We start from the raw sequence: 26,285 nt of genomic DNA, 5'->3' as shown, positions 1-26,285 counted from the left end.
GAACAGATACAGATACAGATACAGATAATTTTGTTGGTTGAACAGATACAGATACAGATACAGATAATTTTGTTGGTTGAACAGATACAGATACAGATACAGATAATGACGTCTCTGCACACCCCTAGTAATGAATCTAAAATATATGAAAGTCTAATGTTTTTCAGTACATTACAGAAAATATTGAACTTTATCACAACATGCTAATTATATGAGAAGGACCTGTATACATTATGTCTGTATACAATATTGTGCGTGTGTAGTTTAATGCAATCTTGTCTGTGTTTTTGTCAGGAATACTCAAGTGCATTTGCATGGAAATGAAAAGAGGCTATTGGTATTTTTGTTTCTTTTAAATGATGGACCAGGACAAGAGCCTTTGGTATTCACTGTGAATGTCAGTTTAAAACTGATGTCAGCCTTTCAACTGTTGGAATAAAACACTGTAGATTGCTCGCACGGTAGCCCTGAGCTCCACCATAAGTTTGCATACAATGATCTGAGCCTTAGTGGAGCTGACAACTTCACTCCATGACGTGCTGTAAGCACAGTGGCAATCCTTTGATCCCCATCACTTTGAGTGTTGGTTGTGAGACACATACACACACAGGGGGGCAATGGGCCCCCAACATGGGGGATCCTGATGCACTCAGCAGCAGTTGTGGGAAAGTAACTAAGTACATGTGTTCAAGTACAGCATTTTGTGCACAATTTTAAGGTGATTTTACAGTAACTTCCAGCTACTTTGTACTTCTACCCATACTACTCCACCACAAGAGTCAAACATTTAACTTTTTACTCCACTACATGTATTAGATAACAATAGTTACTTGTTACTTTGCAGGCTGTGATGAAAATACAATTATGATATAGGCAAGATAAGGCTTTATAAGTAAGAAAGATAAGGAAGAAATTCACATGCTACCCAGAAATATGTGACATAAATAAAAACTGCTACGCCTTTACCCGCTGGAAATTAAAATTATTCATGTATCAATAATGTTACAGTATATCAATAAAAATCGAAATAAATGTTTTTGTTTGTTGTGTGTGTGTGTGTGTGTGTGTGTGTGTGTGTGTGTGTGTGTGTGTGTGTGTGTGTGTGTGTGTGTGTGTGTGTGTGTGTGTGTGTGTGTGTGTGAAATTAGCCATTGTGCATAATCAGTACCCTCACTTTTGATACTTTAACGATATTGTGTTGCAATATGCTCCTTTAACTTAAGAAATAGACCTGAGTAATTCTCCCATTTCGGTTCAATACAAGCAATTAGAGCAGGAAGCATTTAGTGATTGTGCAATATTTGACGCATTCCAGTGGATCCCCACTTCCCATTTTCTCTCTCTCTATCTCTCTTACTCTCTCTCTCTCTCTCTCTCTGTCTGTCATTCTATTGCGATCTCTATCTCTCTCTGTATGCGTGTGTCTTTTACAGGCTGATGAGAATGAGACTCCTCCATTCTGTTCAACTCCATTAAGCAGCTAGTGTGCCTCAGTTCACTACAAATCATAAGCTGCTCATGGTGAGAGGAACTATTCTGCATGGATGGTACTTGACGCCCGGGAGTCACATTGAGTTTAAGTGAGGGTGAATGTGAATGTGTGTGTGTGTGTGTGTGTGTGTGTGTGTGTGTGTGTGTGTGTGTGTGTGTGTGTGTGTGTGTGTGTGTGTGTGTGTGTGTGTGTGTGTGTGTGTGTGTGTGTGTGAGTGTGTGTGTGTGTGTGTGTGTGTGTGTGTGTGTGTGCATACATGCATATGTGTGTGCGTGCATGTGTGTGTGTGTGTGTTCTGCGTGTGCTTCTCAGAGAGTCAAATCAAATGATTTGCCTGTCACCTAACACACATCATACCTACAGCCATGTCACCTCCTGAACCGAGAATGTATTGCTATCACTCTTGCTGCAGATGTGACATTTCTTGGCACATGGATGAGTGCTTTTTCAATCTTTTCCACGTCTTACTCCAAACATGGCGCGTGTCACGGCTTCCTTCTCACCTCAGCAGAAAGAGTGGGGTGGGTGGGGTCAGATTAAGTCCTGCCCCTATGCAGACTTAACCGCGGGACACAGCAAGACTTTGACTGCAGCCACCACTGCAGCATGTTATGTTGATAAATCTCGCCCCAATTTAGATTCGACAGGCTAGCGTGTCACTGCAACAAAAAACTATTCCCCATGTCTCCCAAGTCAACAAGATGGATCTATTGCTGTGCTGCTTTGGTCAAACGTGTCCGTCTGGTTTTTCTCTGTTTTCTGAATTGTTGTAGCTGCAAACAAGAATTGACAGTCTTTCGACAGAGATGGTTAGAAACTTAAAGAAGAAAGGGATTGAAAATGAAAAACCGAGGGGCAATGGGTTGATGATCTAGTGTTCTGCCTGTTGTCTTTTTCTTGCTAGTATGCCCTCTTTCTCTCTTCCACCCTCTCTAAGGCCATTATTTGCTTGCATGAGTCTTCTGTTCCTCTGTGCTCTTGGGGTGGCTCTCACATGGCCAGTTCATATTTAGTCTCCCGAATGAAACATTCATAACTCAGGTATGTGGTCTTAAAAACAATGAGTGCTGCTGCTTTCGGAACGGCCTAAATCAATCACATGGCTGGAGAAGCCAAGCATGAGAAAAAAACAACAAGTGCCCTTGTCAAAGCAATTTGGGCTCACCTCGGGGGTGGCGTGGGGGTCACGGGCACATGGGTTTTTCGCAGTGGGATCCGTATGAACTAACAGCACCATTTGCATTTTGCCGGGACCACCCATGTCTCTGTGGGATTATTATTTTTGCCTTTCAGCTGGTTTATCTCTTAAATACAAAGAGCCATACAGTATAGCACAGCCTCATGTTAGAGCTGCCTGGTTTATTTTCAGGCTTCAGCCTCCCTCTGTTGTATAACCTACCTCCAGCCCCCGCCAATTTTTCTAAACACATTACTGCGGAATTATGGGTATGCATCATGTAATTATCGAAGAAATGCCCACAAAAAAAGGCCGTCCCAAGAGACTCAACTGTTGTTATTGTTGTTATTATTATCATCATTAGTGCTACCAGCTTGTCTGCAGAATAAGTATTCTGGCTCTCAATTGTAGGACAATTGCTGATTAATCCAGAACAAACAAGCCTTGCAATGTGGGCCGTGAAAACAAGCACAAAGAGTTCCTCTGCCCCGTATCCCCCTCAATCTAATACCACACTGGCCCATCTCTCACTCGGCCTTGTCCTCTCCGTTGCTGTCGAATTTCTAATTACCCTACTAACAGTAGAACAAGGGAATACTCAGGGATGCTCTGACCACAAACCACCATAAACCTCTATTGGAATCCAAGATGACACCCTCCACCCCCATAAACCATTCATCCATCATCTTCCCTATTATCCCACTTGTAGTTTGACTAAATCTATTTGCTATTTTATTAATCATTGCACTTACATTCGCAGTCCACGGCAGTGTCAGGCCCACTACCTCTTTAAATTTCACACCCCTGTGGGTTTCCTTGCACGAGTAGGAAGACGCTACATGGTGTGCATAGAAATCCCAGTGGATACATGCAGATACCAGTGCTTTCAGTAAGTGATGAGCAGTAGCCTACACAGTGCGTGCCTTTCCTCTCTTTCGTGCTTCCTCTAGCTCAGTTTTGAAATATCACAGAAAGCTGCCTCATATTTTAGCATGCAGCCAAGGTGCAGTTTGGTCGTCTACCCAGGGCTGGAGAGAAGGCAGAGACTCAAGGTCTCCTCAGCCGATAATGAAAGAAAACAGGTCAAAACAGAATAAGGAAACTAGTTGCAGTCTGCTCAATGAAACACACACACGCATGAACAACTGCCGTGTCCCAGAAGAATATGCACAGTCTCCAAATAGTTTTGCTTAAAAACACATTTTAGAACAAAGTGAAGCAAAACAGGTTATATTTTACATACTCAAAACTGTTTGATGCCTGAGGGTGAAGGTAGCAGAGCTCGTCTGAAAAATGTGTTCCAAGTGAGAGCTGATGCAATCGGAAGTGAAGTTAACAACGAGGTAAAAATAGCGTTCAGCAGCGCTGAGTTCCACCATACATTTGCATGCAAGTGTCTTAGTCGTAGTTTATTCACTCCATTGTCAAGGGATAGGTTTGGATTTTTTTTCAATAATACAAAATTTACATATGAAGGAATTATTAGATGCCATAATTGCCATATCCCTCCCTAATGCAACCAGTATCATAAGTTACACCTGCGCAACATTACAACACTACATGGCATCCTCACAGTAGCTTAAGCTAAACTAAAAGATATTTATACTTCTCATCACTGAAGCTACCTTTAAGAACACTGGGCTCATCTGTACTTTTACTGCTTTTAAACCCACAATAACATTGTTTTTGAGCACTTGGGAGTGTTACGTATTTTTCCTTTTGAATATATTTTTTTGTTGGCATTTTTACTCTTTTGAGAGTTGTAGAAATAGAGACAGGAAAGGTGGAAAACGGGAGTCGAGCCGTGGATGTTTTGAGGTACAGGCCTACACATCCAGCAGACATGGACCAACATTAGAATATTGGTCCAGAATACCTGGAATATGTAAGTCCAATATTCACTCTCCTTTAAACTCAGTTTTTCGTCTCCAACAACTCCTGAGGGAAATATATGGCTCTAGACTGGCTGAAGAATACCTCATTATGTTCAGCAGTGAGCTGCTCACTTTGTCCGTCTGCCGTTTGGTGCTGGACAGGTAGCCTAAAAGGGGACATAAGAGCTTTTCTTCATGGTTACCGTTGCAACCTAGAGCTGATTCTAAGGTTCTCCTTTGAACTTATAAGGTCTTGCATGGTCTTGCACCACCCTTCCTGACTAAGCTGTTTTACCCCATATAGTACACTGCTTTGCACTCTTTGGTCTCTCAATGCTCAGCTATGCTAATTCCCCCAGTAAACCAAAAATCAGTTGGCTTCAGAGCATTTTCTTACCGTGCCCCTTATCTATGGAATTACCTCCCATTATAAGTTAATTAAGCAAGTGTTGATTATGATTTAAAACATCATTTTAGATAATCTTTCTGGGACATGTACATAAATATTAACTAAACAGCGTTTTTAATCAGGATATGTGTTAATTTGAATATTCTGCTTGAGTTAAACATATCTGTGCAGCGATGGGTTAACAATGGTGGATATTTGGTGTCAATCCTGGTTACAGCCATGTTTATAATGTAGTTGCATTGGAAGGGATTTTTTTTTTACCCCCAGTCTGTAGGAGGAATGATTGCAGTGCGTACCTTTTTCTTTCTATATATGAGTCATGACATGAGAGAATTACTATATTATGATAGACTAGAAATAATCTAAGCCTATCCTTTGATGTTGAAAAATCAAATACAAAAAACTGCTATGTATTATTGTGACCCAAATAAAATAATGTATATGCATGTTTTAAAATATTCACTATATGCCATAAATAAATGTACCCACCTTGTGACTGCTGCTATTTTCAGTGCTTTGATACACAAATTCTTAGTCAGCATCATTGACCGTTGCTATTATTAGTTTTAGTCGTGGGTTGCACTGATATGATGTGGGCGGATGTCACGAGTGTACCGGTAAGTGTACGAGTGTAGGTGTCACTGAAAGAGGAGAGAATAGAATGAAACCATATGTGACAAAAATGAGTCAGCCAAAGCGAGGGCTGGTTGCTGCCTTCCGACCTTCCTTCCTAATCCTCCTCCTCTCTCTCTCTCTCTCTGTAACTCCATGGGGATTTAGTTATTGTGTTTTTTTCTCTCCTGTTTGGCAGGTAGTTTTGCCTGATTAATGAGCAGTATTTCAATCGAACAAACAGAGCAGCAGAAATTGCATTCAACAGTAAAAAAAAAAGTTTCTTAATCCCTCTTTCTGCCCTCTGTCCTCTTTTTTCCCTTTCCTTTTTTGTTGGTAAAAGTTGAGTGAGATTGGTGACAGTGTGGGGTGGTGCTACCACAGTTGAGAAAAGAGTGTAGTGGGGGGCGGAAATGGAAATGTTGAGAACTGGCACTCACATACTGTACGTGCTCTCAATAGAAGAACGCTGTAAAAAGCCCTGTTCCAACCGGTGCCAGAAGCAGGCTCATTTTTGAGATGAAGAAAAAAAAAGGAATGCCTTTCAACCTGCATCCGCTCCTCTCTGCTGAGAACAAGGGAAGCTTTCAATTTAAGTGGAGGGCTTGGGAGCGAGTGAGAGCGAAACAGGCAGACAGGGAGGAAAAGGGAAAGTAAGTGAGGCAGCGAGCTTGGTTGGGGAGCCATTTCATCATTCATTGTGATGTGAGACTGTCCCACTGCTTGGGCTCAACAATGCCAACTGCATGGAGGAAAAGCCTCCTGCTTAGTGCTGTTCTATTGGCTGTCACTCTAAAAAGATCCCAGGCAACATAAAATGGTCAGTTCTGCATATAGCGCTATCTTCATTTGCGCTGGAGAAATGTTCCACGCTTCTCAGCTCTATATTTAAGTGCACTTTAATGTACAAGTTCACTATCAAACCTGCCACTTGATAAGGTTTTAATGCCACACTCCATGACTTTAATTCAGATATGGGGCACTATAATATAGTTTCACTACTACAGGTGACCTCCCATAATGACAATTACCTTCTGAATAATGACAATTGTGGCCCAACTGCGTCATGACTCTGTGTTTTTATATCATGTGTCAGGATTTCGTCCTCCGAATTCAGTTTTTCTTTTGTTCACGAGTCTGAAGGCAGGACTCAATGACGTGGCTTTGCTTGTGTGTGTGTGTTTGCTAATTGCCCCAGTCAAAGCAGCTAAAAGCTTAACCCCGGCAACACGACCCCTAAGTCAAAACTCGAGACCTTCATTATGCCACAGCCCCATGCAAATCAACCCCACTGACCAGCTCCAGTGCTCCAGAATTTTTTATTTTTTTTAATTCTGAATAGGTTAGGAAGGGGCCCAGTCCGCCTGTCTCTGACTTGTCCTTTCTCAAGGTGAGCTCCCCAGCCCCATCAAAATTGAAAATTAACTATTTGCCGCTGTGTAATTAAATGGTGACTCTTGAACTCAATTGAGACCCCGGACGCATATTAAGAGATTTAGTGCCTCAGATCTACACCCCCCCCCCCCCACACACACACACACACACACACATACACGCACACACACAGACACACATGCCCTTAGACGCAGAATAGCACAATCACCACGCATTAAACACCCTGTTTAAGTGTTTAAAGCACAGCCTCCTACTGCCCCTTTTGATTTATACAGCCCATAGGTTTAGGAAAAATCTAATTTATTTTTAATTAACTATGAAATAGCACCATTACAGAGGTGGTAATGACAGGGAAGGCTGAATTTGTGAACATGGAGTTTTGGTTTAGGAGAAATTAAAAAAGTTGTTTCCTTGTGTTCCTTTTGTCAATGTGATATTTATTTAAGACATTATCTTAGGATACATGTGGACACACATTTAAGTTAATAGGTTCACAAGCTTATATCTAGTAGACAGTTGTACTAAGGGGCCCTGCATCGGCTTAATAAGTCATGAAAAGGCCTCTGGACCATCTCTTAAAAAGTGCTCACACCAAGTAATATTATTTTCATGTACCGACCACTTGTTACCTAATGTTTCATTTCCAATTATCTCTCTCCACAAACTGTGAAATACTATTATTACTTGTACTATTTTAGATACCTAATGAGTTTGAAATTAAAAAGGGGGGTGTTTGATATGTGGAACAGTGAGAAAACTGCTGAGAGCCTTTTCCCATTTGAACAAATGGATTCATCAATTTTCAAGCAATTTTAAAATGAATATGACTAATGATTATGGATGCAGGACTTTTTATTCATACAGTATTATCATTTATTTCGATTGGTCTTACTCTAAATTCACTTTAATTAATTTCATATCCCTTCTATTGCCTTCTGTTTAATTTAAAATCTTGATTTGCTCAGTCTTATTCGTAGCAGACCCGGGTTCGAATCCGGCCCATGGTCGTTCTCTGCATGTCATTTCCCTCTCTGCCCCATTTCTTCCTTCTTTCCGCACTTTCAACAAAGCATTGAAAATGCCCAAAAACTATCCCATATTTTTTATTTAAAAAATCAAAAGGATCTTGATCAGGGTGAGCAATATATTAAGTGAAAATGATACCTCTTGATGTAGTATTTGAAGTGTTGGGGGTCAAATGGCAAATGGAATTCAGTCTAGTAATAGCATCACTTAACTAGGATCAGCACAAAACCAGTGTGCCCGCATCACACCCCTTACACTGGGAGGGAATTGGTATGCGTGAGGCTTTGAGGCCAGCAGTGGTTTAAATTGATTAGCACGCAGTTTCTCCTACTTACCCGGAGAGGCGGGCTGCATTTAAAGAAATCACAGCAGCTCTTAATCTTGGACCCTGAAAGAGGGCAGAGCAAAGGCAATCAATAGCAATAGAATGTAGTTCTTACTCCCACTTATCTTGGTCGTATTATGTAGAGTACGGAGTTAGAGAGAACAGGAGCCTTGAAAAGACTGCAAGAGCATAATTCACACCAAATGTCAGCGAGCTATAGGTGATGTCAGGGAATGTGGTACGGCTTATGGCAGCTCAGAGAGACTCTTAGTAGCAGCGAGAGACCAGCTGTTCAAAACAATATTCCAACTGCATGGCTGCCTCGACCTGAGTATTGAGTCGACTTGATTTTGGACGTAAGTGTTTCTTCCTCGCGGCTAGACCTTATTCACCGACTGCACGGGAAATATTTCAATGACACATTACGCTTCATTTTGTGTCTCTCGCCTCTGTCCACCGCTGTATATATCTGCCTGCGCACCAGGGATAAATCACTTCCCAGCGAGCTTATTACATGAAATGAAGGAATTCATCATGGTGACAGTCGGCCGTTGCGAGGCATTCACTGTGATTTATCTGGGAGAAATTGATTGATTCATTAACACTGAGTGAACAGTGCTTTTGCTGTGGGGGCCAGTGTATGCGTAAACCTCGCCAATATGCCTCTGTATGTGCCGAAATACATGTCTCCCAAGTGCAGAGGTTGATGGGCGTCCCCCCTGTAGCAGAATACAGGGGCTCCTATGTCGCCAGCTCAGCTCATTACCTGGCCAGGGCAGTCAGTGGCCCAGAGCCGGGAGCCGCTACTTTGTTCCAAAGAACAGAGCGTTCCTAATGTGTTCATCCATTCGCCTTTCAACATAATAGAGAAGATTTATAATAAGGACAAGGCGTTCTGATTAAACAGAGCTTTTTGGCTCATATAGACACTGCAAAGCAAAGTGCACAGGACTTTTGATGCAAGACCAAGCCATGCATTACAGCTCTGAATGCCTTTTGCACTACGGCCTACAGTATATGCACTGGCCAGTCATTTGAGGTTTTGCTTGATAGAGCTGGGACATCCTAAGTTGTTGGTTGTTTCATGAGGAAATGTTGTACTGTGTCGAGGTTGCAGTGTTCCTTAAGTGCATTGGATTTTTTGTGTTTGAGATTTTTTTCATGGCAAATGTCAGTGGTGCAGGACATTTAAGTCCCTCCTATTATTTAATGGTTTTGATCTAAGTTTTGATCTGAGGTTGTTATATTGATCAAAAGTCCTTCGGTATTCCAGGAAGGCTGACCCATTTTAACGGCCCTGTTTACACTCCTAAAAGAGGAGCAGATAAATACAGTGGAAAAGTGTTGCTAAACTGTGTCTCCTTAGAAAAAAGTTTTAGTGAAATGTTGCGTCAAGGTCAGGGGGAGAACCCAGGCTTGATGAAGAGAGGAGAAAAGAGGGGATGTGCCTTGTGATGAGTTATATGAGGAGACGCAACAGTATGGCTGGCAACCTGTTCCATCTGTCCTTTGATCCCACTTCCTCTTCCTCTGTCTCTTTTCATCCTGTTCATCTGCGCTCTCAAAGGTTGGCATATCAGGATTATTTTCAATAGACACTAATCTATTGATTATATTTTGGATCAACTAAATACATTACTTAGTTTATTGAATATTTATATTTGTAATGTATATAATTGTTTATACAATATCAAAAGTAATGACAAATCTATCAAGATACAAGATTACTTCCCTTTATTTATGGGATTCTCATTTAACTATTTCAATAGACAAAACACAAATCTTAACATTTTCTATTTGTCAGACCTCTTTCAGACTCCTTGGCCCTTATGAGGACGCAAGTGCAAAGACACGTGCAAGGCAGTATTTGGTGCACTGGATGTGGGGCCGCGACGAGCACACCTGCAATTTTGATTTGCAAATTGCAATAAAAGGCAGCTTAAAGTGCATTGAATCAGAGGGTATGGAGAAATATAAATATCCTCTCAGCCAGTCACATGAGCTGCCTCACTGCTCTGAAACAGCTGTGCCGATTGCAGGGAAGCATGACAACAATATCTCAACAAACGAAGAGACCCATTGGACCACAAATCTATTTTCAATTCAATTTGCACCGTGATGATAGAATTGAGCTGTAGAAATAATATTGCAGTTGTTGATATGATCACATCAATCCATCTATATTGTAAGTCATAATATTTGGTCACATAATAGTGTACAATGTGACACAACAACGTTTGTGAATGCATCATTATGCTTTTCAAGAATAATGCTTGAAACGTTTATTTAGCTGAAGGAAGTTGTTAAGGAGGTATCTCGCTTACTCAACATCTCCCGCTTAAAAAACAGAATGGATATATGTGGATATATTATCAATATACTGTATGTGTCCTGTGTCTTTCAGATGGCTCAAGAGATCTAATCAACTGGAATTAACTGATACACACAGAATACCATTTTTCATTCTGTTTAAATCAGCTATGAATAACATATACTGTTAAATTTACTCTCATGTATAGGTACATGCAGACTCCATTACACACAATTCAGCTTTGACCACATTAAACCTCCATTTCTGATGCAGATTTAAATTCATCTATTGGTTTCCATCATATAATAGCTGTCCATTTGATTCTAGAGTTTTTAGTTTTCTCTCAATCTCTCAATCACCAGACTGCTGGAAAACTGAATTTCTGAGCAGAAAGGCCTAAGCCTTATACGTATACCAATAACCATATTGGTTTCCCTCATTTCAATGAACCTCCCACCTGTCTGTGCCTCCTCGACTCGTCCTACCATACAATTTAGGATTGGAACTAAAATATCACAAAAACAGACAAAGACATTTTCAGGGTCAGTCAAGAAAACATCTGCAGGTCTGAGTCGTGCTTTTAACCGAAACTAGTTTGAAAGAGTTATTAGTCTCAGTGTATTCAACAAAGGAATCGCCAAGATCTTGGAACACAGTGACATTGCAAGGCAGGGAGAGAAAAACAATATTACCAATATAAACCATGGCTTTGACAAATAAGACCCAGGTCAAACAAAAAAAACAATTACCCTTTACGTGATTCATTGAATATCAATGTTTGTCAGTTGGTTGCTTCCATCTACAGTATAGGTGCCATGTGTTGAAAATACTGCTGTGCTGCGATTCGTAGATAATACAGTAGAAAAGAAATGCACTATACACTTTGAGTGGAAACCTTCTCAAGTTAGAAAACAGAACCAAGAATACATCACAATCTGTATCTCTTATCGGAGCCCTCCAGATGATGCAAACAGAGGTGTGATACGCCAGAGCGCTCCCGCCAATCTCTACTCGTGATGTCAACAAAAAGCTGCGTGATTCTCAGAAGGCCGCATGCCAAATTTGAAGGTGATTAATTAAATTCCATAGGGAGCAGGCGGGTCCGAAGACATTTCTATTTTGAACAGAGTAGGCATCTGCCTAAGCCATGCAACTCTGAGAATGAAAGATAGGAGCCCAGGACCTTTTAAACACATTTAAACAAGCTGCCATTGTACGCAGCCAAATGAGTCAGTCTGGTGAAAAACATACAGCGGTTTACTGTTTCTAAATGCCATCAGCTGGTGAAGATAGATGAATATTGGAGCTCTTCCGGAAAAGTCAGTGGAGTGGAGTTTTATGTGCGTGTCATAGTAGAGTAACTAGTGGGGAATGACTCTCTTCCGGATCAACCATCTGTTGCTGAGCCTTGAGAGCTGCTCTGTAAGGTTATTTGTGTGTGAGAAACAGCTGGCATATACCGTTACTGCCTTCTCTTCCGTGCATAGGTGATGACAGATCAGAGTAATAATGTGAAAATGTATGTACAAATTACCCCATCATGAATTGGAAAACATGCTTATTTGCCACATTGTCAAGCAACAGGCGAGCATTACAATTCCATCAGATGCCATTTAGAAAGGTTTACTTGCTGAATGCCTTGTTTGTATAAGAGACTTAATTACAAACACTACTGCAGTGCGTAAAAGTCATTTTGAAAGTCTAATTGTGTGTGGGTATACATCCATAACACAATTTTTTTTATTTCTCCCTTCTGCATGTTCACTATTGTAGCATGCATGAGTCACATCTCCATGCATGTTTTTGGGGGGAACAGCTGCCAGCCAGTGGGGCAATTGAGCCCGAGTGACCTCTGGTCAGTGACCTAAGGTAATGAGAGCCTATGCACGCCGCTATCTGCCCTATTGGAACATGTCATCATAGTTCAGTCCGGTCAGATGCTATGCCTTCCTTCTACACTCCACTGTGGCACTGTGGAAAGGGCTTTAATGAGAAAGACACAAGGACCATTGGAATGGAAGGCAGGTGGTGAGAAAAGTGAAATGGAAATGGAGACATTCTAAGATAAGTATTACTGTGTGTGTGTGTGTGTGTGTGTGCGTGCGTGCGTGCGTGCGTGCGTGCGTGCGTGCGTGCGTGCGTGTGTGTGTGTGTGTGAGAGAGAGAGATACAGAGAGAAGTTGATGAGTCTCTAACAAGCAGCTTCATCAGAGTGAGGAATGAGCTGCCAAGCAGCATCTTTCTTTTGACCTACCTTGGAGGGCGACGGATGGCTGGACAGAGAGACGGTTGGATGGATGGAGGGATGGATGGATGGATGGATTGATAGATGGATGGATGGATGGAGGGATGGATGGATGGATTGATAGATGGCGGGAGACTGAACAGATAGAAATAAGGAGAGCCTCCACTGAAGTGCTGTGCAGAGGCTCCTCTCTTCATTGGCCTGTCAAGGCAGCTCGTCTGTCTGCCGGGGGACAATCACTTATCTCCTAGCTCTGATCCCACAGTCACGACTTGGAGCACCAGCAGTACACAGGCAATGACCGGGGAAATGATGCAGGGGATATGATGGATAAAGAGGATACACACGGCGACTGCTGCATTTGGTTCCATCCTAGCTATATTTCTTCCCAAGTTGATGTGTTGAGGAGGGGGGCCTGTTTGAAATTACAGTCTACAGATGAAAGGATGATACCAGCATGTAAAAAACTATTTAAGGTGGACCTTCATGTACCCGAATTCGTGTTTAAACCTCTTTTTTTTCTCCAGGATAAAATATTCAGTAAATGTCAACGCAATTCAGTTTTTCCAATATATTTATTTTTCTTTGAAGAGAGATTTTCTCTGGTCGTTTTCCTCCTCTCTCCCACTCCCTCTGCTTCTGTCTCTCTCTCCCCATCACAGAGTGCATGCATTGCTCTTGCATTAGTATGCACACTGAGTTCAGTCACACTTTGATGTGCAGCCACATGATTTCACAGTCCGCCCTGGTGGCACAGATCAAATTTACAGGTATGTAGAGGCAAGACTGATGAGCAGATTCAGGTTTCTCATTTCATCGTTACTTAAGGTTTTCACAGATATGAGACAATATAATGCCCAAGGTACATGCACGGTATGTGAAGATTGGGTGGTAATGTTGACACAAGACTCTAAAATTTCAATCATTCGGTCGTTTTGTCACCATAACTTTCACATGAGCGAGATTTGAGGCAACAGAAAATGGCATAGAAGACTAGTTTTCGAATATTTGTTTTTATTCGTTCTCTTTGCTTTTTTTCTTCGAAGCAAATAATTCCTCTTATTAGAGAGAGGACGACCTTGAGACTCAGCATGGGCACGAGTTCAAAACAAAGTCATGATTCTAATCTTTGTAATTAATGGGTACGGGAGCCTGTGTCATTCATTACGGCGGATATTTAATCTGGGAGATGGCCGGATAGTTTGTGTGACTGAATCATGCCATATTTCAAGTCATGATTGATTCCTCCTTGTAGGGGATTGCTGCGGAAGATGAAGTGATCACTCTCAGTCAAAGAAATAAAAGAGTGAACGTTATTGGGCTTTTATTTCTTTTCACAGAGCTCCAGCATTCGGCAAGTCAGTTCAGCGCGTTCCCAATGTTCCAACTTTTGATGAGAAGCCACAGGAAGCTTAAAAACCGTTGATTTTGTATTACCTCAGCACCCAGTGAAAAACATGTTGTCCACATAAAAGCATACACTTAATAAAGACCGAAGTATTGATTCAAAGAAATTTCACAAGTGGGGACATAGTTTGTTGTTGTCCTCATCTCTCTCTAGGGGTGAGAGATGGAGGCTCGCGGGAGATAAACTCATCAGTCAGTTTTTTTGTAATGAATCATCTCACGTGTCAATGCTTTGGTTCATATTTCTCTGTTGTGGCCCCAACAATGGAAACAGATGAGACCGAGACTCCCATTTGTGTTACCACATCAAGATGTTATCGCCGGCTTAAAAGCTTATCAAGCCGACAGTAATGATATTGAGTGACTGGATTGTGTGTTTTGATGGATATCGCTGTGAGTAATCTGATGCCAAATTGTGTTCCAGTTCCCATATTGTTCCGATTTTAGAGTCTGCAAATAACCACGCTCCCCTTTCTACTCTCGTTCTCAGCCCAGCCAACCCCCCCCCCCCCACCCATCTCTCGCTTCACATATAGTCATTTGTCATAGCTCTGATTTCTTTCCCAAAAGGTGGAGACGAAAGAAGGTTATAAGCCATTTTCGTCCACTGTGACACAAAAAATAGATTATCATTGTTCGATGTCTATTTAGGCCCGAGCTAATCTGTTGCACAACCAGTGCTGTATTTTCAATAGTATATCCATTATGCCCTCTGATTGGACCAAGAACATGTATCTAAAGGTACCTGCAATGCTATATGAAGAAGATCATTAACCTCTCAACAGTAAAGAAACAGCAAGGTGGTCGGAGTTAACAGTGTAGACTCCCTTAGTCAAAGCATTTGGCACATAATCATTGGTTATAATCACATGTAGTCAAGTATCGGGAAAGGCCCCCTCTTTGTGATGCCTGATTTGCTGGGAACCCAAAGAGACCACAACTCTTAAATGTTTACGAAACATTTTAATTTTTCATCTGATGTAATAATTGCCTATAACAGCAAACAAGACCATCAGTGAAAAGCTATTTTGATATACTAGTTATCATTAATGCCTTCGCTGGAGTACGATTTCCCGCAAACTTACCAGAACATCACATGTTTCTCAAACGGTACTAAATCAAAGTTTACTTTGCATCACCATCAGCATACGGCAATTATAAATCTTACATAGTCACGTAACAATACATCTCCTCATTGCGATGCGTTTTGCGGTCTCTCTTTCATTTGCTTCCTGAACAAATCAACACGCTTGCAAAGATCTTAAGGACAGCAGGCGCTCAACTCTTAAAAACACCACCGCTTTTGTCAAAAGATACCGCTAGAATCAACTAAAACTGATAGTTACATGTAGCTACTTTAAGGCCGGATAGCTGATATGTATACAGTATGACGTGTTGTCAAATCATGTTGTAGGGCAAAACGCTTTATACCTGTTCCGTCTGGCCATACTCCAAGCCAGAGTAAAATGGATCAATGCTCACATTTTCAAACAGTCCTACTGTTTCATATTACTTCCATGTACACTTAAACTTTAACATTTTCTGGGGGAAGAAGGTTTAACTATCTTTTATGAGACAGAGTGAGAGAGAGAGAGAGAGAGAGAGAGAGAGAGAGAAAGAGAGAGAGAGAGAATTTTAACTAGATGGCTTTTGGTTAAACCATCAAATTAAAGATGGGGTCAGCGATTCTGGAGAACGCTTGTTGACAAAATCACTTTTGCCAAAATCAGTGAATATCTCCTCACAATCTGCTACCTGCATTGTGTGTGTGTGCTGAAAAAAAAATCCTGTGTTAATAAACAGCCTTTTGACAACAAGCGTTCTCCAGAATCGCTGACTCCACCTTTAAATACCCTTCAAATCAAGACCCTGCATTGCACTCTCCGTAATGAGTCGCCAACCCAGTCTAACGTATTTACTGGGATAAGAAAAAAACAGAGTAAGACCTGCAGATTTCTATTTAAAAAAGTGTCTACTAATGCAAGTTGTTTTTTGCTCATCTAAGCTAAAAAATAATGTTTGATGTGTGGATTCATTTAACAATAAAGAAATGTGATTCGATTGTTTGATTTTTTGTTTTGTTTTTTCAAATAGGCAGATATGATAAAAATGGTTGTCAGGTCATTTAAATAAAATCTGTTCTGCCCTGATGAAATATGGCCTTTTATGACAGCTTCATGCTCCGGTCTTTTCATAGTCCACAAAACACTCCTGTCCTTGCCGCTACTGGGAGCAAGGTCAGCCACTAAATGCCACATCTGACATCGTTTCTCTGCATTGTCAAACAGGAGCTAAGTGTTTAGCACATTGATTTTCCTCCCTTTTGCTCTTGCTTTGATTGATCATTACATGGAAATTGGTCTCTGGCAAAGTGATCAATGCTCTGCCATACAATTATCATCTCACGAATGCGTCATTTAAAAGCCAGTATTCGTTTTAATAAGGTGTCTAGTGGAGAAATCTGTGTCATGTACATGTCAGGCAAGGTCATTGGACTTTAATAGATAAAACCTGGCAGTGAAGCATAGCACATATGAAAAAGCTTCCTAAGCTAGATTCTCTGCATATGAGCGAGAACAGGCTTACATTACCTTATGTGTTTATACAGAAACATGCTTTTAAAAATGTTGTGTTTGTTCATGTATTTACTCAAAAATAAATAGTTAATAAATAATTGAATAAATAAGTAAGAACATTAACAGAAAGACATTGAGCGGTTGCCTACTGCCTTAAGGGCAGTATTAACACATGCAAACATACCAGTGAGAGGGATTTGAGTTGGTTAACATTAAATGCACTCGGGGCCCAGTTATGCAAAATCATGCAACTCCCTGATTACTCGGGTTTAGAGAAAGTGGGCAGATTTCTTTCACACACCAAAATGCCCCTTCTCCACATTTACTGCTCTGGGATTTTATGCATATATCCATAATTTTATGTTAAGTGCCTTCTAATGCATTATGCATATTAGATAATGTATTGTGTGTAATCCAGGCAGCTCTCTCCTGAACCCTGACCTGTCATTCCAGACCCCACACGCATGAAGCCCCTGTGTGGTCGTGGGATTGCTGTTTGAGACAACCTCCATGTTCTCTGCATCCCACCACATCATTCAGTGTTGCACATTTTTCTAAATAGATCTTCGACCAGACAGGAGCTGTAATGTATCGTACTCAACAATGCTATGCAGCATTTTCCAACATTTCTTTTTTGCCATTTTCAAAACTTTTACCTTTCTTTTTAGTTTTTACTTTTTTATCTCTTTTCTTTTTTTGAAGAAGAAGTGAACTGAAACTCATGGTCTACATTCAGGCCATTGTCCAAGGTTCAGAGCATTCAATTGTTTTTTTTCTACCAAGCAGTATCACTTTTTGAAGGCGGCTCTATGGTGCCTTTCGAAAAAGGACGTTTTTAGGATTTTGAATGGACAATCTAGTTCTCATTTTCACCGGCCGACTCTCATATAGAGCAAGCAGTGACCTGTGTCATATGGAATATTGGATAGAGGTCAGTGCACTGCAGGGTGCTGTTATACACAGAGAGGTGTGACCACACCTGCATGCTTGGACCCGGTGATTGTGTTAGTTTGTAATGACACAAGCCTATACAGAAACACAGAGATACACTGCAGAAAAAAAATATTAAAGAAAGAAACTAGAAGTCATGAATAGGAATATGCTGACTTTATCTTATGTGTTAGTGCATGTGCAGGGACGAAATATAGCAAATTCCGTACAATAGTTTTTCTGTAAGTGCACTACTCTATGTTTGGCTTCATGGAAATAAGATAAGTGATATTATGGCCTCTCTCCCCTTTACTCCAGTCTTTTTTTTAAATACCTAATTTAAGATGCAATGAAGCCCATCTCCATAGAAAATATATCTGGCATGCAAATAAAATTATATCCAACAAAGTTATCCTACACCTGAAAGCCCACATAAGTAGGTTACATCCTGCATATATTTACCATAATCAACCCCCTTTTCCCATTCATCTGCTAAGTAACTTCTGAGAACTTTAAATGTGTTTTTTTTAGTTTATAGTTTTCACAGCTTTTCTGAACAATGAGGAGGTGATAAAAAGCTTGAATTGACATTTTAGTTATAATGGTTTGTCAGCAGCCTCTGCAGTGCCCCCCCCCCCCCCCTTCACTGGGTTTGTTGAGCCTGGCAGAGGGTCTTCTCACAGCAGCCTGAGTCCATGACACGGAGAGTTATATATGCCAGGGCATTACAGAAGCCCTCTTAATCCGGTTTGTCACACTGCTCCCTCTGGACTGGGGGTAATTTCATGGTGCTGAACTGGTATTGATAGAGCCTTGGTAAATGAGGCACGCAGCAATCGTTAACTTTAATAACCATAAAGATGTGAGCATTGGAGTCATACAGGCCCACAAGAGGAAACCCATACAGGTGATTAAGAATCGACCAGTAGCCGGGGACACTAGCACCTTGCATCTCTTATTTTTACTTATGCCATTTGCCTTTTAAAGATGTCAGACTAGTACCACCAATGGTGCAATTGCTGCACTCGATTTTTCCCTATTCGGTAAACTGGGGGCCTAATTCCATGTCTCCGTCCATGAAGAACCTGTTAACAGCAAAGGTGCAAACTAAGATTTTTCTTTTTTATGGATCCTGGCTTTCACCTCATTTATCAAACCCATCCATTTTAGGGTTCTCTAAATTTGACCCGCTGTAGTAGAACAGTATTTGGCATTCTGTTAGAATATAGCCAGATTCAAGAAGTAAGCCATTACAAGCACAGGGAAAAAAAACATTGATTGATGTGACTCCAGTATAGCTGGGTCAGTGGTTCCTGTCAGTCAGCTTGAGCTCTGGAGTGTCTTTCCCTCTCCCCCTCCCATCAGGTAGTGCTAGCTGCAGGCGCTACTATAGCTGCTATGTCCACCTGTTTGTCGACTCCCATTACTGTGGGTGATGCTGCCTCGGGAGGAAAGTGATATCCAGGCCACTGAAGGATCAGTGGGAAAGCAGCCTGAAGCTTTCACACACTGGCCGAGGTCGGGGAAACCCATACGGTTCACTGCAACAGGCTGCTGACGTGAAGGACTTGATGAATGGAGAATCCACTCCTGATGCGTCAGTGACAAATTGGTTAAAGGGCTGTTTTAGATTGGATAAACAATGATTAGCAATGCCTGAGTTGAATTTGTTTGTGATCCTTGGAGACAGTCTGCAGTGTAAAACATCCCAAAGCTGGCATTCCTCCCCCTTCTTCTTCTTCAGATGTGTTAAGTGGTGAATTTGTGAAAACTTCTCCGTTAGCCTTCCCTCCCCGAGGCTGCCGTTTATTATTCAGTGGCAAGAGTCAGCTCTTTGGTAAAGGGCTTGAGAGTGAGAACAAGTGGCTGGTGGGGCTCAACACTTGTTTGACGATTTAATCTCAATGGCCGTGTCCATTGTCCAAACCATGAGAGGAATTTTGTATTTGTATGCTGTCTCTTCCTGGAATGCACAGTCTGTGTTCATGTTAACACAACTTGTCAATGATGTGCATAGCAGCATTGATCTTGTGTGGCACATACACAGAGAGATGCACTTTGCATTCAGTAGAGGTGTGAATCTTCACTGGCCTCACGATTGGATTGGATTAGGATTCACCAGTCAACCAATCGATTGCAAAACGATCTTGATGCACCTGCAAGGTGTTTCATCCTTAATGTTGTATATTACTGCACAGTGCACATGACTTCTTTTTCAGGGAAGACGCTTTAAGTATAAAAGAAGCTGTTTGACTGAAGGCCATTTATACAAAATACATGGGGAAATGTGTTTTGTAATGTGCCTGGCAGGAACCTGGCACAGAGCTACAGTTCCGCTTACAAGCATTGCGATGCATCTTATAATTGAGAAATTTCCACACCTCCAGCATGCAGTCTCTCTCTATCTCCCCATTTTTCTCTCTCTCCCTCTCTCTCTTGCTTCTTCACACATCTCTTCCATACACCATGAGGTGTGATGCGGGGGGCATTAGCAGTGATATACAGTATACGCCAATATAAATATAAAGCAGTGAGGTCTATTTCTACTTTTTCCCAGGGATTTCTCTTCACACACAGTTCATTTCAGCTGGTCCTGTTACAGAAGTAGAGGGATTTGAGCAGTAAATGAAGGTTGTGTAATTTCTGATAAAATATATAAAGCGTATCATTTGCCAAGAGGAAAGACATGAAAGGTTGTTCCCTGGCGCTGCCTCCAAGGCCTCCGTTTGGAATCCACTCGACAGCGCTTTGTAGCGTGTTTAAACATTATCCTAAGTAATCAGGGGGAGTGTTCATGAAGTTCCAACTTGATGTTTTAGTAATGAAAAGCTCAAATCTGATGAGCATCATTAAACATATATGCAGCGGGACAGCTGATCCACAGCTACTTTGATGCCTTTGCTTCTTGAAATAGATCACTAAAATCCTTCTTTTTCTCTCCAATCTGAAAAACTTAAATCATATCGAGACAAACAGAATGGAGCTTTTTGTCATTTTTGTACATATCTCAAGACTTTTCAATCTCTTCCATTATGTCTCAAAACTGTCATACAAAGAGAGTCATTTTACAATATGCATGATTTCACAGAAGGAAAAGTTGACAGAAAAGAACCAACTCGACAAACAATCTGCTGCTCAATAAAACTTTGAGGGGGTTTGAATTGACTTCTCTGGCACACAGTACAAAGTAACTTTGTTCACTTGGAAGACAAACTGAAACTATTCACTGTCTCCAAATGCCTTTTTTTTACCAGGGTGCATCATTTTCATAATTTGAAATGCAGCTCTCACTCTGCTTCTTGAATGAGAACCGAGATTTACATTTCTTAGCTCTACACTCTCTGTTTTTCTTACTATAATAGGAAACCACAATCTTGTTGCCACCTGAGATGTAAATTGACAATTAGAAGTACTAAGACAGTGGATAGCTGTCAGTTACACAAAAGCACTGGGGAGCAACAACAAGCTCTTTATTGTGCTCTGTGGTTGATGCACCAGCTGCCTGACTGAAAAAAAAGGCATTCCGGCATGCAGTTGGAAACGTCTCATTTTCGCCCAAGTGTGCGCTGATTAAGTTGTTATGACGAGTCCTTGAGAGGCTTACGTCTTCCCGGCTGCTGTGTTCCTTCCCTCTGCCATATGTCATTACTTAATAACTGTAGTAGAGTGAGAGGCAGTGTAAGCGGTAGAGAGAGTTAGAGAGAGGGGAGGTGACAGAAATGCTTGCCGATGGTGAGCCAGTGATTACTGCCCTTGGCCACTCTGCATAGATTATAGTTGTTGACGCTGAAGCTAAGCCGAGGTGTAGTGGGAGAAATCTGGAGGGTTTTTTTTTTTCCGTGGTGACATTGTCATGAGCACCTGCATTTATCTCTCTGTGTCGAAAAATTGCCAGATGCAGCGAGATCAGAGGGAATTCAGTTGCCAGTAGAGTACGTTCTTTGTCACTTCGAGGATGAAAAGACGCTGTCACTTTTCATTCCTGTGAGTCCATAGTTTGGGTAAATAAACTGTCTTGGTATTTTTTTGACTGTGACCTTGAGTTTGTGCAACAAAATAGTGCAGCCTGTCATAGGTTGTATGTTTTTGTGATTGTGATTGTGTGATTTTGACGGTGACTCTATCTACATGGGTCTTAAGCATATATGGTTTACCATTTGAAGACCTGAGTATAAGAAGACCGTGATTCTAATTATTTTGAAACACATTACTTAAACAAAACACTTTTACTCTAGTTACTGTATGTGTGCAAAGCTTCCCTGAGATCATTTTAATTCAAGCAGATGAGATTCACCATACCTGAAGTCCTTTCGCTTGTAAAAGTAAAACATGAAAAAATACCATCGTATAATATAAATTCCACTGTCATGTAGATTGTCTATCAGGCTTTTAGAAACGGTCAAAATTATTTCCTCTGTTCCTTTTTTTTAGGCTATGAATTTGAGGTAAACCTCAGCTGATTTACGGATGGTTTGCTCCCTGTATGTTCAAGATGTTGGGAGATGCTTTGGACTCGTTTCACTAGCTATTCATTTATTTTCTCCATGCCAGCACAATACGTGTCTGACTAACTCTAAAACTCACACTTTAAAAGGAGACTATAAATATCCTATAATAATAATGAAATAATAATATAATAAAATGCTGTAATATTTTAGCATGGCTTTTTTATTTCCAGCTCCCAATTCCTTCTCCCCCATCTATCTCCACATTTTTACAATTTTACCTCATTAACAGCTCCTAATTGGCCGTTGGGGCTAAGCTGAAAACAATGAAGCATTGATTTCCTTAAACATAATCACCTCATCCAGTCATTTAATGGCTGCTGTCACTGTGGGCCGCCAAGAGAAAAATGACCAGTCCCTGGTCCCATCGATGTCCTTCACCTTCCCTCACCAAAGGCTAGAGTGCACAGTCCAACCCACTCCATCTTAGCGGGTTGGTTTAACCCCTTTACCTGCCTGACAGGCTCCAAGCTCTACATCCATCACAACCTGCAGTCACGTCCTAAGTTGGCAAATTGCACCGTAATGCACACACAGTTACGCTTGTGCATTTAAGCGTGGAAGATTTATAATATGTAGCACCACATGACAAACCACAAACCATCTCAGACACCAATAGTGGATGTTCATTTACCCCACCAGTAAACCTCAATAGGATTATTACTATTCCATGTTGCCATTTGTCGTCTAAGTGGCTCTCGTGACTGGCCCAGAAGAGTAATCGTGAAGCCATTTAAACTGCTCTGTCCTCTACATACCAGATGGTCCATTGTGATCAAGCCTAATGTCCAACTGGCTGATGACTGGACCTCACCCTGTGGTTGATATACACACACATAAGCAATTTCTGTGTGTTGAGGATAATCCCAAATTCAGATGGCAGCAATGATAATACTCATGATAATGATCATTATAATTCAAATGGTATCTTCAGTCAAAATTACGTGTATTCAGTCAGATGTACAGATTGTACTGAAAAAAGATATTCTGTCTGCAAAAACGAGCATTTTTACAAGCTTAAAGGGGTAGTTCAGGATTTTAGACATAGGGCCTTATTCCCAAGTTAGCCTTGGTGTTCTTTATCAGTGGAGACAGTTTTCAATACATTTAATTCAGTCCTTCTAGTTGCAGAGTGCGCTCGTGCTAAACTAGCTCACGGCATCGGGGGGATACCTAGCCTGCTACCAAAACAGTCTTACCCACTCCACAGTACACCTGAGGCTAATCAATTATAACGCCAGACTATCGATGTAAATGTCTGTGTTGATAGAATAATTTTAGAAATAAAACCAACCTCGCATATTGCATTTTGAGGGACTTTATTCCTTGTAGGCTGCGGCAGCAGCGGACTAATACCTAGGTTGCAGGCTCTATAATAGTTTGTTTACCTGCTGCTGTCTTACAGACGCAGAGTACAGTGCACAAAGGAGTTGTATTAGCCTATGCAATAAACAAGATATGGCCACGTTTGGAGGACTTAGCAATGCGTCTGCTTTTGAAGACGATTATGAGGAATTTGTTGTATCCAACGAACCGTACCTGTACGAGCCGGAATACACTGATGAAGAATTGAGAGAGATGGATGCTCAAAGGGCAGAAAGAGAAAGAGCGTCTGACAGCCCCCGCTGGAGCTGCAGCAGAGAACCGGGACAGAATGACGGTAGACTGGTGGCAGTGCAGTTTCAGTTTCTGTCCCACGCTGCTCTGTTTACTTTCTGCTGTAGTGATTCGGTTACACAGCAAAGTAAAAGTCCGCTGCTGCTAAGAAAGTAGTCCCTCAAAATGCGATAATTCATGCGATGCGAGGTTGGTTTTATTTCTAAAATTATTCTATCAACACAGACATTTACATCGATAGTCTGGCGTTATAATTGATTAGCCTCAGGTGTACTGTGGAGTGGGTAAGACTGTTTTAGTAGCAGGCTAGGTATCCCCCCGATGCCGTGAGCTAGCTTAGCACGAGCGCACTCTGCAACTAGAAGGACTGAATTAAATGTGTTGAAAACTGTCTCCACTGATAAAGAACACCAAGGCTAATTTGGGAATAAGGCCCTGTGTCTAAAATCCTGAACTACCCCTTTAAGCATGAAAATTATACTTTGAATTACTGAGAATTATTTTGAAAATCATACCATATTTTGGACAGTTGATTTTTGAGTGTCCCCTTAAAGCCCAGCAATCAGCTTCATTTCTTTCAATACATCTGGAAAATCAACTCATTACTTGCTTGATCTTGAATAGCATGAGCTATTATGTGCTGTCCCTCCAACAGTACAAACTTCTTCATGTCCCTGAAGCCTTGATATTGTTGACTTGTGTGTGTGTGTGTGTGTTTACAGCTCACAGTGATTATGTACTACAATGTTTAACAGGGGATTAGTTCACCTAGCAGAACCAATGTTGCTGCTCAGGTTCTTGTTCAAAGAACAGGGCCATGTTCAGCAAATCGTCTTACAAGCATTTTGAATAAATCCAAATTGTGCAAATGACGAAATGGGGATACAATTTTTATATTTAATACCCAAACTTGTGTCTTGTTTGCCCTTTGTTCTCCTTTGACAGATGTTTGCAGGATACAACCCTCTACCAATAAAGCACTGAAACTAGCTGAGGGGATTCAGCCCAATTCAGTATTCTCTGACGCAACCTAAAGTCCTCACTTATTCATCGATTTGGTTTGACTTGAAAGCAAGTCTGCAGGTTAGAAAGCTGTCAGTAAAATATTCAACAAGTCAACACAGTGTGGGGTTTGGGGTTTTAGCACACTCAAGGGATTTTTTATACCCTTTTATAGTCTGTGTTCTGCCTCCTTCTGCCCAGAAATATCTAACAACAAGCGCCGGGAGAGTGACATTAATACTGCACGACAGCACGGTCCAGCAGGACTGCAAATGTTTGCCTTTTAATCCTAGACTCGGCAGCCTTTGGTCTGGCCACGGCAGACGTTGATGCGAATGGGAGAAGAAAACTGTTGCCAAACTTGTCGAGGCTGCTGGGAGCTCAGTTCTGTATTCATGACCTGAGCCATTTCAAACATTTGCACAGCGAACCCAACTAGAGGAACACACACCGGTTGTTGTCAGGCCAGTGGAAGCAAATGCATCTACTCAAAGTAGCAGGATTTCCCTTTTAAAACTTGGTATGGCCGAGTGAAATGAGATGGGATGTGGCATCTGGACGTCTCCCTTTTTTTTTGCATTCTAACTATTCTGTGGATTGTAGAAGAGAATTCTCTCCTCTCCCTTCTCTCCTCTCCCCCTCCTTTGTCCAGGGATGAGCTCCAGTTTAATTGTTGGATGCTGGTGTCTGTTGGGGTGGCTGTCAAGGGAAGATAAAGAGTTTTTCCTGGGGCGTAAGGAAAGGGGAGAGCGGTGATGGAGGGCCTCTCTCCTGCAGCTCCGCTGGCTGCATTAGCCCCACGCTTTATAATTGTGTGAAGGGGGCACTTCCAGTGGCTCCCTCATTACTCACCTGCACGGCCAGTCCCTGGCAGCCAGACACACCTTGTCCTCTCCCTCCCTCTCTCTCTCTCTCTCTCTCTCTCTCTCTCTCTCTCTCTCTCTCTCTCTCTCTCTTCCTGTCTCTCTCGTTTCAGAATGTCCCTCAACTCCATCACCCTCTTTTCCTCCCCTGGGCAATCCTCCCTATTGTTATTTTGACCCAGTACCACTATCAATGCATATCACCTTCTCTTCTCACCAAATTCTTTTGACATCCTCCTTTGTCAGACTGGGAACTATATTGTACATTATTTGCTCTGACTGATGTCACCTATGCTTTGCAGTTAATGCTTCAGTGTAGTGTAGCCTAAGAATGTATCGGCTAAGTCACGGCACTCAAAGGTTTTAAACACCAGTAAGCCTATACTTGTCAAGGTCTTCACTGTACAAATGTAGAGAATTGTTTTTGTCCTTTTTAAAATCAAAATACCAATGATGCAAAGGCAAGCACATGAATGCATCGCATAGTGTATGATGTGATCCTCATCGTGAGCTGATTGG

General features: G+C 41.5%; 1 protein-coding gene across 1 annotated transcript in view; it reads left to right on the top strand.

Moving 5' to 3' along the window:
- tafa1b (TAFA chemokine like family member 1b) overlaps positions 1 to 26,285 on the top strand; it is a gene marked incomplete at both ends in the record, with an annotated part of 108,742 nt that overhangs the window by 70,710 nt on the left and 11,747 nt on the right. The gene's annotated exons all lie outside the window — the stretch shown is intronic.

The sequence above is a fragment of the Ammodytes marinus genome, assembly GCF_949987685.1.
Source record: "Ammodytes marinus genome assembly, chromosome: 4".
Lineage (NCBI taxonomy): Eukaryota > Metazoa > Chordata > Actinopteri > Uranoscopiformes > Ammodytidae > Ammodytes > Ammodytes marinus.
Note: the sequence above shows the minus strand (reverse complement) of the source record. Positions and strands in the feature narration are given on the sequence as shown.